Source organism: Oncorhynchus mykiss, chromosome 23, assembly GCF_057628025.1.
Source record: "Oncorhynchus mykiss isolate SJ-2025 chromosome 23, ASM5762802v1, whole genome shotgun sequence".
NCBI classification, from domain to species: Eukaryota; Metazoa; Chordata; class Actinopteri; order Salmoniformes; family Salmonidae; genus Oncorhynchus; species Oncorhynchus mykiss.
In genome coordinates this window covers 46,732,608-46,745,684 of record NC_143044.1, presented here as the reverse complement: position 1 = coordinate 46,745,684, position 13,077 = coordinate 46,732,608, and positions in this window count along the sequence as shown.

Below are 13,077 nucleotides of genomic sequence, written 5' to 3'. Positions count from 1 at the left end.
CTGACCATCCTGCCAGTCCTCGACTTTGGCGATGTCATTTGCAGAATAGCCTCCAATACCCTACTCACCAAATTGGATGCAGTCTATCACAGTGCAATCCGTTTTGTCACCAAAGCCCCATATACTACCCACCATTGCGACCTGTACGCTCTCGTTGGCTGGCCCTCGCTTCATGCTCGTCGCCAAACCCACTGGCTCCATGTCATCTGCAGGACCCTGCTAGGTGAGGTCCCCCCTTGTCTCTGCTCGCTGGTCACCATAGCATCTCCCACCTGTAGCACACGCTCCAGCAGGTATATCTCTCTAGTCACCCCCAAAACCAATTATTTCTTTGGCCGCCTCTCTTTCCAGTTCTCTGCTGCCAATGACTGGAACGAACTGCAAAGATCTCTGAAACTGGAAACACTTATCTCCCTCACTAGCTTTAAGCACCAACTGTCAGAGCAGCTCACAGATTACTGCACCTGTACATAGCCCACCTATAATTTAGCCCAAACAACTACCTCTTTCCCAACTGTATTTAATTTATTTATTTATTTTGCTCCTTTGCACCCCATTATTTTTATTTCTACTTTGCACATTCTTCCATTGCAAAACTACCATTCCAGTGTTTTACTTGCTGTATTGTATTTACCTTGCCACCATGGCCTTTTTTGCCTTTACCTCCCTTCTCACCTCATTTGCTCACATTGTATATAGACTTGTTTATACTGTATTATTGACTGTATGTTTGTTTTACTCCATGTGTAACTCTGTGTCGTTGTATCTGTCGAACTGCTTTGCTTTATCTTGGCCAGGTCGCAATTGTAAATAAGAACTTGTTCTCAACTTGCCTACCTGGTTAAATAAAGGTAAAATAAAAATACAAATAAAATAAATACGTGGGAGGAGATCCTGGCCGGAAAATATCGCCTGCCATGGGAGCAGGTCGAAGCAGCAAGGAAGGCGGAGGCAGCTGGTAAAATGGCCAAGGATTACACGGGGACAAGGCTGGCATCGAAGACCGAGAGGCCACTCCAAAATGTTATTTTGGGAGGGCACACGGGGAGATTGGCTGAGCCAGGTTGGAGACCTGAGCCATCTCCCCGTGCTTACCGGAGGGAGCGTTGTACTGGTCAGGCACTGTGTTATGCGGATGAGCGCACGGTGTCTCCAGTACGCGTTCTTAGCCCAGTGCGCTACATCCCAGCTCCCCGCATCTGCCGGGCTAGGGTGAGCATCCAGCCAGGAAGGATTGTGCCAGCCCTGCTCTCCAGACCTCCAGTACGTCTCTACGGCCTATGTGTGTGCATGGATACATCAGCTGTTTCTGAGGAGCTGAGCACTTCCTTTCAGCCGGTGAACATGTGTAATCGAGGAAGGTTCTCTCTGTACCATTACTTTCCTCTCCTCCCCTCTTCTCTTCTCTCTGTACCATTACTTTCCTCTCCTCCCCTCTTCTCTTCTCTCTGTACCGTTACTTTCCTCTCCTCCCCTCTAATCTTCTCTCTGTACCTTTACGTTCCTCTCCTCCTCCTCACTTCTCTCAGTACCATTACTTTCCTCTCCTCCACTCTCCTCTTCTCTCATGTACCATTGCTTTCCTCTCCTCCACTCTCCTCTTCTCTCATGTACCATTACTTTCTTCTCCTCCCCTCTTCTCTTCGCTCTGTACCGTTACTTTCCTGTTCTCCCCTCTTCCCTCAGTACCATTACTTTCCTCTCCTCCCCTCTCCTCTTTTCTCTCAGTACCCTTACATTCCTCTCCTCCCCTCTTCTCTCAGTACTGTTACATTCCTCTCCTCCCTTCTTCTCTCAGTACCGTTACATTCCTCTCCTCCTCTTTCCTCTCCTCCTCCCCTCTTCTCTCAGTACCGTTACATTCCTCTCCTCCCCTCTTCTCTCAGTACCATTACATTCCTCTCCTCCCCTCTTCTCTCAGTACTGTTACATTCCTCTCCTCCTCCCCTCTTCTCTCAGTACCGTTACATTCCTCTCCTCCTCCCCTCTTCTCTCAGTACCGTTACATTCCTCTCCTCCTCTTTCCTCTCCTCCTCCCCTCTTCTCTCAGTACCGTTATATTCCTCTCCTCCTTTTTCCTCTCCTCCTCCCCTCTTCTCTCAGTACCGTTACATTCCTCTCCTCCTCTTTCCTCTCCTCCTCCCCTCTTCTCTCAGTACCGTTACATTCCTCTCCTCCTCTTTCCTCTCCTCCTCCCCTCTTCTCTCAGTACCGTTACATTCCTCTCCTCCTCTTTCCTCTCCTCCTCCCCTCTTCTCTCAGTACCGTTACATTCCTCTCCTCCCCTCTTCTCTCAGTACTGTTACATTCCTCTCCTCCCCTCTTCTCTCTGTACTGTTACATTCCTCTCCTCCCCTCTTCTCTCAGTACCTTTACATTCCTCTCCTCCCCTCTTCTCTCAGTACCCTTACATTCCTCTCCTCCCCTCTTCTCTCAGTACCGTTACATTCCTCTCCTCCCCTCTTCTCTCAGTACTGTTACATTCCTCTCCTCCCCTCTTCTCTCTGTACCGTTACATTCCTCTCCTCCCCTCTTCTCTCTGTACCGTTACATTCCTCTCCTCCCCTCTTCTCTCTGTACCGTTACATTCCTCTCCTCCCCTCTTCTCTCTGTACCGTTACATTCCTCTCCTCCCCTCTTCTCTCAGTACTGTTACATTCCTCTCCTCCCCTCTTCTCTCTGTACCGTTACATTCCTCTCCTCCCCTCTTCTCAGAAGAGGGGAGGGGAGGAGAGGAACGTAATGGTACTGAATCGTTTACACCTGTCAGAAAATGTGGGCACAATCAGAATGTGGACAAGATCAGGATAAAGGATGCATGTTAGGACCAGGTACAAACGGGGCTACTGAATAGACCTTTGTCAACATGACTCAACGTTCGACATTGATAGCTCTGAACAGGGCTTATTATATCATCTCAAGGTAAAACCATGAGTCAATGTAAAACCATGAGTTTTGAGAATGACACAAATATTAATCTTCACAGTCTGCTGCCTCAGTTTATATGATGGCAATTTAAATATACTCCAGAATGTTATGAAGAGTAATCCGATGAATTGCAATTAATTGTAATGTCCCTCTTTGCCATGCAAATGAACTGAATTCCCCAAAAACATATCCACTGCATTTCAGCCCTGCCACAAAAGGACCAGCTGACATCATGTCAGTGATTCTCCCGTTAACACAGGTGTGAGTGTTGATGAGGATAAGGCTGGAGATCACGCTGTCATGCTGATTGAGTTTGTATAACAGACTGGAAGCTTCAAAAGGAGGGTGGTGCTTGGAATCATTGTTCTTCCTCAACCATGGTTACCTGCAAGGAAACACGTGCCGTCATTGCTTTGCAGAAAAAGAGCTTCACATATTACTGCCAGTAAGATTGCACCTAAATCAACAATTTATCGGATCATCTAGAACTTCAAGGAGAGCGGTTCTATTGTTGTGAAGAAGGCTTCAGGGTGCCCAAGAAAGTCCAACAAGCGCCAGGACCGTCTCCTAAATTTGATTCAGCTGCGGGATCGGGGCACCACCAGTATAGAGCTCGCTCAGGAATAGCAGGAGGCAGGTGTAAGAGAATCTGCACGCAAAGTGAGGCGAAGACTTTAGGAGGATGGCCTGGTGTCAAGAAGGGCAGCAAAGAAGCCACTTCTCTCCAGGAAAAACATCAGGGACATAATGATATTCTGCAAAAGGTACAAGGATTGGACTGCTGAGGACTGGGGTAAAGTAATTTTCTCTGATGAATCCCCTTTCCGATTGTTTGGGGCATCCAGAAAAAAGCTTGTCCGGAGAAGACAAGATGAGCGCCACCATCAGTCTTGTGTCATGCCAACAGTAAAGCATCCTGAGACCATTCATGTGTGGGGTTGCTTCTCAGCCAAGGGAGTGGGCTCACTCACAATTTTGCCTAAGAACACAGCCATGAATAAAGAATGGTACCAACACATCCTTCGAGAGCAACTTCTCCCAACCATCCAGGAACAGTCTGGTGACGAACAATGCCTTTTCCAGCATGATGGAGCACCTTGCCATAAGGCAAAAGTGATAACTAAGTGGCTCGGGGAGCAAAACATTGATATTTTGGGTCCATGGTCAGGAAACTCCCCAGACCTTAATCCCATTCAGAACTTGTGGTCAATCTTCAAGAGGCGGGTGGACAAACAAAAACCCACAAATTCTGACAACTCCAAGCATTGATTATGTAAGAATGGGCTGCCATCAGTCAGGATGTGGCCCAGAAGTTAATTGACAGCATGCCAGAGGTCTTGAAAAAGAATGGTCAACACTGCAAATATTGACTATTTGCATCAACTTCATGTAATTGTCAATAAAAGCCTTTGACACTCATGAAATGCATGTAATTATACTTCAGTATTCTATAGTAACAGCTGACAAAGACACTGAAGCAGCAAACGTTGTGGAATGTAATATTTGTGTCATTCTCATAACTTTTGGCCACGACTGTACTACAGTATAGGGTGTTTACAATTTACAACATACATATAGCAATCAATACGGAGTGAACACTTAAAGTAAAGTATGAACTGAGTGAAAAGGGTCAAATCAAATCACAATTTACTTAAAGGGCATTTAACAAAAGCCTCAATACACTTTACATGTAAAAAAAAATGATACTGAAACTGAAAGAGAAAGGAGCAGAAAAAAGAATGACAGGCGCAGCACTTGTCTGACAGAGAGAGACGTTTCCCATTACATTTGGGTCAGTCACAGAACACTGCATTCTTGGAAAATATATTTTCTATGTTTCTGTTGTTTTCCTTAGAAATTCTTCCTTCATGTATCTCTCAACAACAGATCTATGATCTAGACATTTCTCTCTCTCTAAATTCAATTCAAATTAATAATGCACGCAGAGCAGAATTCGGCCGACACCCGCTAATTATCAAAATCCAGTGAAGAGCTGTTAAATTCTACAACCATTTAAAAGGATGCTATTCCATAACAAAGCCATAACCCACAGAGAAATTAATTTTGAGAAGATTCCCCTAAGCAAGCTGGATCTGGAGCTCTGTTCACAAACACAAACACACCCCACAAAGTCACAGGACATTAATACAATTAGACCCAACCAGATCATGAGAAAACAAAAATATTATTACTTGACCATTGGAAAGAATGAAAGAAACAGAGCCAACTAGAATGCTATTTGGCCCTAAACACAGAGTACACATTGGCAAAATAACTGACCACGGTAACTGACCCAAAATGAAATAAATCTTTGACTATGTACAGACTCAGTGAGCATAGCCTTGCTACTGAGAAAGGCCACCAAAGGCAGATCTGGCTCTTGAGAGAAAACAGGCCATGTCCACACGGCCCACAAAATGTGGTGGAAACTGGGCTGCACTTCCTAACCCCCTGCCAAATGTATGACCATATTAGAGACACATATTTCCATCAGAATAGACAGACCCCCAAATAATTCGAAAACAAATCCAATTTTGATAATTGGGTGAAATACCCCATTGTTCAATCACAGCAGCAAAATGTGTGACCTGTTGCCACAAGAAAGGGGCAATAAGTGAATAACAATCTCCATTGTAAATACAATCTATATTTATGTTTATTTATTTTCCCTTTTGTACTTTAAGTATTTGCACATCATTACAACACTGTATATAGACATAATGTGACATTTGAAATGTCTTTATTATTTTGGAACTTTTGTGATTGTAATGTTTACTGTTCGTTTTTTACTGTACATGATTTATTTAACTTTCTTTGGCAATGTAAACATGTTTCCCATTTCAATAAAGCCCCTTAAATTGAATTGATCAGATGGAGACAGGGGGGCTTCCCTGGGGGCGGGGCTATGCTCCTGGTTCACGCCTAGATGTCACTCTCAGCTGTGTGTGTCACTGATGGAACAGCCATGACTAATTACACAGGAATGTTTGAACCCGCTTCCCCTAATCCCCTCATGCCAATCCAAAGTAAACTGCCAACTCTGAGAGAAGAAAACACCGCCTCTCATTCAATATCCAGGGGATTTTACCCTGTTTCCTTCATTTGACAGTTATAACATTTCAGAGGCATAGTGTCAGTGTGTCATGACTGTTCAGACATGCTCTGATAAGAACAGTCTTTGTGACACTTAGAATTTCACCAATCTGTTCTTTGAAGACAGCAACCTTTGAGTTGGGGTTGGGAAAGGTGAGAGAAGCCTAAAGGAAACGTCATGCTAATAGACCTCTGATAAATATGTTGTGGGTTACATGAGCCGTTTTTATTTACCGGGCGTAGAATAGAAACTGTGAGCTCTAAAGTGGGCTAAAGAAAGGAACTTAAAGAGAAGTCTATGTCTGTTCTGCTGTCTGCTTGTCAAGCCACAGTTGAGGTAGATGGAACCTGATTTGCCCATCTAATTAGCATATGACATCCCAGAAATGGAAGACGCATTGGATGTATAGCCTCAATTGGGCTAACGATAATAGTTGGTTGACTAAACTTTGTTAGAAATCTGGTCATGTGGTTGGTACTCCAATAAAAATGTAGCTAGATCCTTTACAGAATAAAGTTGAACATATCCCTATAATAAAATATTTAACTAATAAATAAATAAATAAATCGTATATATATATATATATATAGGAAATGTCTGCAATATTTCTTGGGTTGTGTCCATAGCCAAGAGGGATGGGGAGCAGTAGACCTTCTGTCTGAGGTTTAATGGAAGTTTCATGTTTACAGGGACATCGATCAAACCTAGGGTGGGGGGTGTGAGCTGTGCTGAGAGAGAGTAAGTTCTAACAGGTGGCGTCATTGCTACAACGTCAGGAGGAAGGATACAGTGGCTGTACTGGTTATTGTTATTTCTGACCCCATACAACATTTACCACCATGCTGAAAATTCAATTTGTTTTTTTTACAGAAAAACTCTAGTTTTGGTTTGCATCTATACCCGGTCATGACATTAGGGACTCATATAATCAACCTGTAAATTATATACTTGCTTGATTGAATATATGAGTTAAGAATAACAGAAGTATCTCTCATCATGGAAACAAATTACCTGGCACTAGTTAAATGAATATATTCAAGTACTACAACTGGGTAATTCCAGCATATAAAGGTTTCTCCAGAGAACAGAGCTGTGTACAGCTTAAGAGCAAGTGCTTAGGCATTAACAGAAAGTCCTACGTTTTTGCCACCGTCAAGGAAAGATGATCCAGGGGTGAGATGTCAACAGAGTCATCTTACATAATGGGGGCAATTATTGTGATCTTCCCTCTCTGACAGACAGCACAGAGCTGTGTGAGAACAAGAAGACCTGGAATGGAACCTTAAAAGCGTGTTCCAGCTCTTTTGTTTTGACACCTGACTGCCAGGGCGGAGTCTCTGTGGTGATGGTATCCCGGAGCGATGGCGTCAGTCTCTATCAAGCAGCCACCCTTGTTTCCATGGTATGGTGTGTTCCTGCTTCGGGCTGATCTGTAGTCGATCCTCTTGATGCATAACCACAAGAATGCTGATCCAGGACAGGTTACATACAAATGAACAGGTCTCACTGTAGAAAGTGTAGTCTCACTGGGGACTTGAGGTGAGGGTGTTTGACTGACTGCAGTCTTGATGTTATGCCACCATACACTATATACCACTATAGAATATATATACCCCCATAGACTATATATACAGTGCCTTGCGAAAGTATTCGGCCCCCTTGAACTTTGCGACCTTTTGCCACATTTCAGGCTTCAAACATAAAGATATAAAACTGTATTTTTTTGTGAAGAATCAACAACAAGTGGGACACAATCATGAAGTGCAACGACATTTATTGGATATTTAATACTTTTTTAACAAATCAAAAACTGAAAAATTGGGGGTGCAAAATTATTCAGCCCCCTTAAGTTAATACTTTGTAGCACCACCTTTTGCTGCGATTACAGCTGTAAGTCGCTTGGGGTATGTCTCTATCAGTTTTGCACATCGAGAGACTGACATTTGATCCCATTCCTCCATGCAAAACAGCTCGAGCTCAGTGAGGTTGGATGGAGAGCATTTGTGAACAGCAGTTTTCAGTTCTTTCCACAGATTCTCGATTGGATTCAGGTCTGGACTTTGACTTGGCCATTCTAACACCTGGATATGTTTATTTTTGAACCATTCCATTGTAGATTTTGCTTGATGTTATGGACCATGTTTGACAGTGGGGATGGTGTGTTCAGGGTGATGAGCTGTGTTGCTTTTACGCCAAACATAACGTTTTGCATTGTTGCCAAAAAGTTCAATTTTGGTTTCATCTGACCAGAGCACCTTCTTCCACATGTTTGGTGTGTCTCCCAGGTGGCTTGTGGCAAACTTTAAACAACACTTTTTATGGATATCTTTAAGAAATGGCTTTCTTCTTGCCACTCTTCCATAAAGGCCAGATTTGTGCAATATACGACTGATTGTTGTCCTATGGACAGAGTCTCCCACCTCAGCTGTAGATCTCTGCAGTTCATCCAGAGTGATCATGGGCCTCTTGGCTGCATCTCTGATCAGTCTTCTCCTTGTATGAGCTGAAAGTTTAGAGGGACGGCCAGGTCTTGGTAGATTTGCAGTGGTCTGATACTCCTTCCATTTCAATATTATCGCTTGCACAGTGCTCCTTGGGATGTTTAAAGCTTGGGAAATATTTTTGTATCCAAATCTGGCTTTAAACTTCTTCACAACAGTATCTCAGACCTGCCTGGTGTGTTCCTTGTTCTTCATGATGCTCTCTGCGCTTTTAACGGACCTCTGAGACTATCACAGTGCAGGTGCATTTATACGGAGACTTGATTACACACAGGTGGATTGTATTTATCATCATTAGTCATTTAGGTCAACATTGGATCATTCAGAGATCCTCACTGAACTTCTGGAGAGAGTTTGCTGCACTGAAAGTAAAGGGGCTGAATAATTTTGCACGCCCAATTTTTCAGTTTTTGATTTGTTAAAAAAGTTTGAAATATCCAATAAATGTCGTTCCACTTCATGATTGTGTCCCACTTGTTGTTGATTCTTCACAAAAAATACAGTTTTATATCTTTATGTTTGAAGCCTGAAATGTGGCAAAAGGTCGCAAAGTTCAAGGGGGCCGAATACTTTCGCAAGGCACTGTATATCACTATAGGCTATATATACCACTATACACTATATACCACTATAGACTATATATACCACCATAGACTATATATATATATATATATATAGGCTATATATACCAATATACACTATATACCACTATAGACTATATATACTACTACAGACTATATGTACCACTATATAATATACATAACCCTAAGCATATATACCACCATAGACTAAATATGCCACTATAGACTATAGACTATATATACCACCATATACTATACATACCACTATAGATTATATATATATAACCCTATAGGCTATATATACTACAGTCTATAGGCACATACCACTAAAGACCACAAAATACTATATATACCACTATAGACTATATATACCAATGTAGACTATATATACACTACTAAAGACTATATATACACCACAATAGACTATATATACCAATTTGGACTATATATAGAGCATACCATTATAGATTATCTTGCATATATTATCTGTAAAACGTTTCCTAGAGTTTTCTGCATCATAGTGACCACCTTCTTGTTTCTTCGTGTGGATTACCTGCCTTCCACTGCCCTCATCTCACCACTGATAGTCCTGTGGCAGTGACACTATCTGAGATAGTGACTATAGTGTCCTGGATGTACTGGTACATTGGACAAATACATCTCTCTCATTTGATATAAGAAACAACCTGTTACTTTTTCACAACGTTTTAGCAAAGCATTGTCCCTCGGTTTTTAGTATTGTCAATAGGTCACATAGAAGATAACCTGAAGGTAACCTGAAGGGAGACAGGTGTATTTTTAAGAAGAAGAATTGCAGATCATGATATATTTAGATTTCCTCAAGATAAAGTTTCCCATGAATAGTTCATTATCTCAAACTAAGCATGAGTGGTTATGGATGTGAGTCATTTATGCGACTGTCTGCCTGCTTGTGGGATGGTATGAGTCTGTGACTGTCTGCCTATTGTGGGATGGTATGAGTCTGTAACTGGCTTCCTGTTTGTGGGATGGTATGAGTCTGTGACTGTCTGTCTGTGTGGGTGTCGGCTGGGATGAGTCTGTGACTGTCTGTCTGTGTGGGTGGGTGTGGGCTGGGATGTGTGGGTATGGGCTGGGATGAGTCTGTGACTGTCTGTTGGTGTGGGCTGGGATGAGTCTGGGACTGTCTGTCTGTGTTGGTGTGGGCTGGGATGAGTCTGTGGCTGTCTGTCTGTGTGGGTGTGGGCTGGGATGTGTCTGTGACTGTCTGTCTGTGTGGGCTGGGATGAGTCTGTGACTGTCTGTCTGTGTGGGTGTGGGCTGGAATGAGTCTGTGACTGTCTGTTGGTGTGGGCTGGGATGTGTCTGTGACTGTCTGTTGGTGTGGGCTGGAATGAGTCTGTGACTGTCTGTTGGTGTGGGCTGGAATGTGTCTGTGAATGTCTGTCTGTGTGGGTGTGGGCTGGGATGAGTCTGTGACTGTCTGTTGGTGTGGGCTGGGATGAGTCTGGGACTGTCTGTCTGTGTTGGTGTGGGCTGGGATGAGTCTGTGGCTGTCTGTCTGTGTGGGTGTGGGCTGGGATGTGTCTGTGACTGTCTGTCTGTGTGGGCTGGGATGAGTCTGTGACTGTCTGTCTGTGTGGGTGTGGGCTGGAATGAGTCTGTGACTGTCTGTTGGTGTGGGCTGGGATGTGTCTGTGACTGTCTGTTGGTGTGGGCTGGAATGAGTCTGTGACTGTCTGTTGGTGTGGGCTGGAATGTGTCTGTGAATGTCTGTCTGTGTGGGTGTGGGCTGGAATGAGTCTGTGACTGTCTGTTGGTGTGGGCTGGGATGTGTCTGTGACTGTCTGTCTGTGTGGGTGTGTGCTGGGATGAGTCTGTGACTGTCTGTGTGGGTGTGGGCTGGGATGTGTCTGTGACTGTCTGTCTGTGTGGGTGTGTGCTGGGATGAGTCTGTGACTGTCTGTCTGTGTGGGTGTGGGCTGGAATGATGCTCGTAGGGCTACATTTACCTCAAGGACAGAACGGTCTTAAAATTGCTGTGATTTTCTATGTGTTTTGAGTATGTTTTTCAATATGTTTGTTAAGAAGATATATTATTATATCTGAAGTTGAAGGCTCAAGAACATTTACAGTACTGAAAGGATCTGCAAAACGAATCTGTGCAGAGGTGTTGTATTGTGTGCAGCAGTTCATTTCATTGTTAGCCAACACAAGGTCATACTTGTATAAGATAACAAGATGGGTGACTGTGCTGTCAGTCCATACAAAGACGTAGCCACAATGCCAAAAACCCATAAACCACACAATGAGTGTATATCCTACTGTATAATAGAATGCCCAAGTTCAATCATACACACTTAAATAACAAGCTACACTCACAGTACATACAGTACAAAGAGACAGAATAGATGCAGAAAAGCATTTTAGCACAACACCTGCTTCCACATCATCACAATGCATACACAGCTAGGCAGCAGATGAATGATGGGGCAGAAGCCCCAAGCAACCCCCCTCCAGTCCTCCTCTTAGCCAGCCTGCTGGTCTTTATCTCACTTGGTTGGCCTCAGAGAAAGGCAGGGTGTGTGTGCTTGAGTGTGTCCGTATGATGTGAGAGGGAGTCTGAATGTTAATCTTACTGTGTGTGTTATATGCTATGCATTTGTGTGTGTGTGTGTGTGTGTGTGTGTGTGTGTGTGTGTGTGTGTGTGTGTGTGTGTGTGTGTGTGTGTGTGTGTGTGTGTGTGTGTGTGTGTGTGTGTGGATATGTGTTTTTGTGAATGTTTGAGTACTCATCTCTGTTAAATGAGCATTCATGTGTTCAGCGGTCTGTGTGTGTATGCGTGATAAGTGTGTGTGTATGTGTTTATATGTGCGCACACATGTCCAGGAGAGTTCTGAGGACAGGCCTGCTGAGGCACTAGCCCTGTGTAAGCGGGTCAGGTCCATTCAGGTCCGGTCAGGTCCGGTGGGGTTGCTGACATCAATGGAGGGGCTGTCCTCTGTGATACTACTGTAGCGAGAGAGAGAGAGAGATAGGGAGAGTGTGAGGGATAGGGTAAGCAAGAGGGAGGCCTGGCTGGGACTGAGTACAGCCAGGCTTCTGGGTCTGTCCCTGGGTCTGAGTCTGCGGCCAGAGGGGTTTGCCAGCAGCATACCACCCTGCTGGCTTTCCCCTGAAGCTAAGCAGGGTTCGTCCTGGTTGGTCCCTGGATGGGGGACCAGATGCTGCTGGAAGTGGTGTTGGGGGGCCAGTAGGAGACACTCTTTCCTCTGGTCTTAAAAATATCCCAATCCCCCAGGGCAGTGATTGCGGACATTGCCCTGTGTAGGGTGCTAAACCAGTGTCCTGACTCTCTGTGGTCAACAAAGATCCCACGGCACTTATAGTAAATGTAGCGGTGTTAACCCTGTTGTTCTGGCTATATTCCCAATCTGGCCCTCATACCACCATGGCCACCTTATCATCCCCAGCTTCCAATTGGCTCATTCATCCCCCTCCTCTGTAACTATTCCCCAGGTCATTGCTGAAAATGAGAATGTGTTCTCAGTCAACTTACCTTGTAAAAAATATATATATATACAAATTAAGGTCAGACATCTGGGTATGTCCCTAAATATGAGGGAGGTTAAGGTCAGACACCTGGATCTGAGCCCGGGGCCGGAGGTTAAGGTCAGACACCTGGGTCTGAGCCTGGGGCCGGTGGGGGGGGGGTTAAGGTCAGACACCTGGGTTGGAGCCTAGGGCCGGCGGGGGAGAGTTAAGGCCAGACACCTGGGTCTGAGCCATCTCCAGGTGGGCCTAACAGGCTGACCTCTGACCTAACAGGCTGACCTCTGACCTAACAGGTTGACCTCTCTCATTCTCTCTCTATGTCTGTCTCTCACTGACCCGCTCTCTGTCTCTTTGTCTCCTTCTTCCTCCATCTCTCTCCCTGACTCTCTCCCTCACTTGCACCTGCCATCTCGGTCTGGCATTGTGCTGTTTTGAAAA